The sequence below is a fragment of the Juglans regia genome, unplaced genomic scaffold (assembly GCF_001411555.2).
Source record: "Juglans regia cultivar Chandler unplaced genomic scaffold, Walnut 2.0 Scaffold_21226, whole genome shotgun sequence".
Classification (NCBI taxonomy): domain Eukaryota; kingdom Viridiplantae; phylum Streptophyta; class Magnoliopsida; order Fagales; family Juglandaceae; genus Juglans; species Juglans regia.
Window position 1 is genome coordinate 1 of NW_023352226.1, and position 303 is coordinate 303.

The window sequence follows — 303 nt, forward strand, 5'->3', positions numbered from 1 at the left end:
ACGATGGGCAGGGCGCAATTTTCCTAAAAATCCACTCCCGAGTGGTCCTTCTTGTCAATTCCTCTCGCAAGGCGGAAAAAACAAAAACGAGGGGTGCAACACGAGGACTTCCCAGGAGGTCACCCATCCTAGTACTACTCTCGCCCAAGCATGGTTAACTGCGGAATTCTAATGGGATCCGGTGCATTAGTGCTGGGATGATCGCACCCATCAAAGTAATTATTTCAAATTCATATAATCCTAGGGCGACCTACTAGCGTATTTCCGATCCGAATGCGAACCGGCGATCTGATCGAAACCCTT

General features: G+C 48.8%; 1 non-coding gene across 1 annotated transcript; it reads right to left on the bottom strand.

Annotated features, from left to right (window-relative positions):
• Positions 1-90: 90 nt before the first annotated feature.
• On the bottom strand, positions 91-209 carry LOC118345292. The gene has a single exon (XR_004798859.1). It is a non-coding gene; the product is annotated as a 5S ribosomal RNA (ribosomal RNA).
• Positions 210-303: the final 94 nt, after the last annotated feature.